This window comes from Marmota monax, unplaced genomic scaffold (genome assembly GCF_021218885.2).
Source record: "Marmota monax isolate L192 unplaced genomic scaffold, Marmota_monax_Labrador192_F-V1.1 WCK01_AAM20220418_F8-fsc00001, whole genome shotgun sequence".
Taxonomy (NCBI): domain Eukaryota; kingdom Metazoa; phylum Chordata; class Mammalia; order Rodentia; family Sciuridae; genus Marmota; species Marmota monax.
Window position 1 is genome coordinate 1,214,166 of NW_026693777.1, and position 3,433 is coordinate 1,217,598.

General features: G+C 34.4%; 1 pseudogene; it reads right to left on the reverse strand.

Moving 5' to 3' along the window:
* Positions 1-2,299: 2,299 nt before the first annotated feature.
* LOC124104822 (ubiquitin-ribosomal protein eS31 fusion protein-like) lies at positions 2,300-2,793 on the reverse strand (annotated as a pseudogene).
* Positions 2,794-3,433: the final 640 nt, after the last annotated feature.

Genomic DNA, 3,433 nt, shown 5'->3' on the forward strand with positions numbered 1-3,433 from the left:
AAACCATTAAAACTCAGCAGTGAGGAAAACTAATTTGTAAATTTTCCCTCCATAGACGTCATTAACTTTTTTGGTATGGAAATTATTAAAATTTCCTTCCAGAATTTTATTTCATTGCTTAATTTGTAAATAATAGTTTTTTATGGCCTTAACTCACTGAATAATGTCATTAAATAATATATGATACCAAATTGGTATAGGAAAAACTCAGCACCATTATCTGTTAAAGAAATGTAAATAACAAACACAAAGGAATGCTATTCATGCTTATTAGAATGTCTAACATTAAAAGAATTGACCATACCAAGAGTTGGTGAGGTTATGGAGCAACTAGAAGTGTCATACATTGCTGGTAGAAATGTAATATGGCATAAGACTTTGGAAAATAGTTAAACTTATAACTTTTTTACTTCTGGGTGTTCTTGTCTAGGTATTTACTTAAGAAAAAAATGAATGCATGTGGCCATACAAAGACTTACACAAATGTTCATAGTAGCTTTATTTATAATAACCAAAAGTATTTGCAAACAATCCAAAGGTCCATAGACAGGTAAATTAATAAACCAATGTTGTATACCAAAACAATGGAGTAGTATTTAGCAATAAACAAAATTAACTACTGATATATGAGTAACATGGATACATCAGAAAATAATTATGCTGAGAGGTAGAGCCAGAATAAAAAGGGTATGTATGCTATATTTTCTATATATACTCTATATACATAGAAATATTCTATACATAGAAAATTCTAGAAAATGCAAGCTAATCTACAGTCAAAGAAAGCAAATTAGTAGTTGTCTGACCAAAGGGTGGGGCAGAACTATTAATTGGGGGTTTCAGTTGTATAGGAGGGAACTTTTGGGAGTGATGGTGTATTCATTATGTTGATTATGGACAAATGTTTTTCACCCATGTATACATGTGTTAAAACTTACCACATTGTACACGTTAAATAAATGCAACTCATTTAGTTCAAATTATACCTCAGTGAAGCAAAACAAAGCAAAAGGATGACTTAGATGTTCATGTCTTATTTTTTTTCATAGTGATTTTAAGTGGGAAAATTCCCCAAAGTTAAAAGAGAAAGTGTGTCTCCGAAGAGTTAAAAATTGTCATTAGAAAATGCTCCAGTAACTTGAAGTGCTTTTTGTTTCTTCTCATTTGGAAATGTAAAATGATGACTAAAAACTACTCAATATGCATGCCAAATTGAAGTTGATTAACCTCTGACCTCTATACATCATTTAATGAGGCTGCATGCATGCTGGCACGAAGGAGGCTCTGTCAAAATGCTGAGTTTGAGATGATTTCTTTTTTGCTGCTCTTTGTTTTGCTTCCAGCCCACCTAATTTGACTCTTGTCATGTTCATACAAGACTGAAGGCTTTATGTGAATCCCAATCAGTCACAGTTGTTGGCAGAAGCAGCCTGGTGGAGAATGATAGTGTTGTGGGTTTTCATGTATAAAAAGATGTATGTGATCAACAGAAAATAAAATTTCCTTTTGTCTCTGGTCAGTACAATTTAGCAATTATTATGGTATTTGAAGAAAATGTCAGTGTAGTCATTTTGCTTAGATTATTTTGTATCTTGATGAGCTAAGAAAAGAGAGTGACTGCAGAGATAGGTGTTGTGTGACAGCGAGCTGACTGAATTTTCTGTGCCATACACAAAGACGGAAAACAAATTGCCCACAGATTGAAATAATTTCCATGGGGTCACAAGTGTCAACAACATCTTTCAGAATTGGTTTTCTTTTTAAAACTGGGAATTTCTTTCATGATGTTGTCCGGCTATGAAAACAAGCCTCACATAAAACACATTTAAATCCTTTAGAGGGCAACTTGGAGCTCTTAGATATATGTCATTTGCTTATAGATTATTTTACTTCTATTACTATTATTATCATGATTATTATTATCGTCATTATACATTTGCTGATTGTCATGTGCAGAGATTAAAAAAACAGACACTATACATTTAAAATGATGGCAAATAAAAGGCTCTCTTAATATAGTTTCATTTAATCATGTGACATGTCAGTATGTGATGAAATATGTAATTCTTGCATAAGCAATGGAAACTTTTCAAAAATTAACTCTTAAAAGCAATTTTAATTAATTTTATTTTTTAAAAATACACGGCAGCAGTGGAAAGCATTATAATTCTTATTACACATATAGGGCACAATTTTTCATATCTCTGTATATAAGTATGTTCACGCCAATTTATGCCTTTATACATGTACTTTGTTTTTTTTTTGCATTACAATTCTTTTTTTTTTTTTATTAGTTCATGTCTTTTATTATCTCATACAAATTACTTGTCTTCTGGTTTGTTGAAGCAGTAAGTCAGACAACACTTGCCACAATGGTGTCTGTCAAAGTGGCTGGTCATAAAAACTCCAGCACCACATTCATCTGAAGGGCACTCACAGCGAAGGCTGCTAATTTTGCCATTTTCATCCACCTTGTAATATTTCAGGACAGCCAACTTAACCTTCTTTCTCTTATGCTTATTCTTCTTGGGAGTGGTGTAAGACTTCGTCTTCCTTTTTTTTTGCACCACCACGAAGCCTCAGCACCTGATGAAGGGTGGACTCCTTCTGAATGTTGTAGTCAGACACAGTACGTCCATCTTCCAGTTGCTTATCAGCAAACATCAGTCTTTGATGATCAGGAGGAATTCCTTCCTTATCCTGGATCTTGGCCTTTACATTTTCTATAGTATCCGAGGGTTCAACCTCCATTGTAATAGTCTTCTCTGTAAGGGTTTTTACGAAAATCTGCATCTCGCTGCAGCGATGGTCCCACCATAGATGGCGGGTTGGAAAGCTACATTACAATTATTAATACACGTATATACCACAATTTTTTGTATCTCTGTTTGTATATAAAGTATGTTGACACCCAATTCAAGTCTTCATACATGTACTTTGTATAATGATGTCCATCATATTCCACCATCCTTGCTAATCCTTTGCCCCCTCCCTTTCCCTCCCACCCCTCTTCCCTATCTAGACTTCATCTATTCCTCCCATGCTCTTGCTCCCTACCCAACTATGAGTCAACCTTTTATATCAGAGAAAACATTTGGCATTTGTTTTTTGGGGATTGGCTGACTTCATTTAGCATTATCTTCTCCAGCGCCATCCATTTACCTGCAAATGCCACGATTTTGTTCTTTTTTAATGTTGAGTAAAATTCCATTGTGTATAAATGCCACATTTTTTTTTCATCCATTCATCCACTAAAGGACATCTAGGTTGGCTCCACAGTTTAGCGTATTATGTTTAGTGTATTATGCTGCTATAACATTGATGTGGCTGTGTCCCTGTAGTACGCTGTTTTAAAGTCCTTTGGGTATAGTCTGAGAAGAGGAATATCTGGGTCAAATGGTGGTTCCATACCCAGATTTCCAAGGAATCTCCA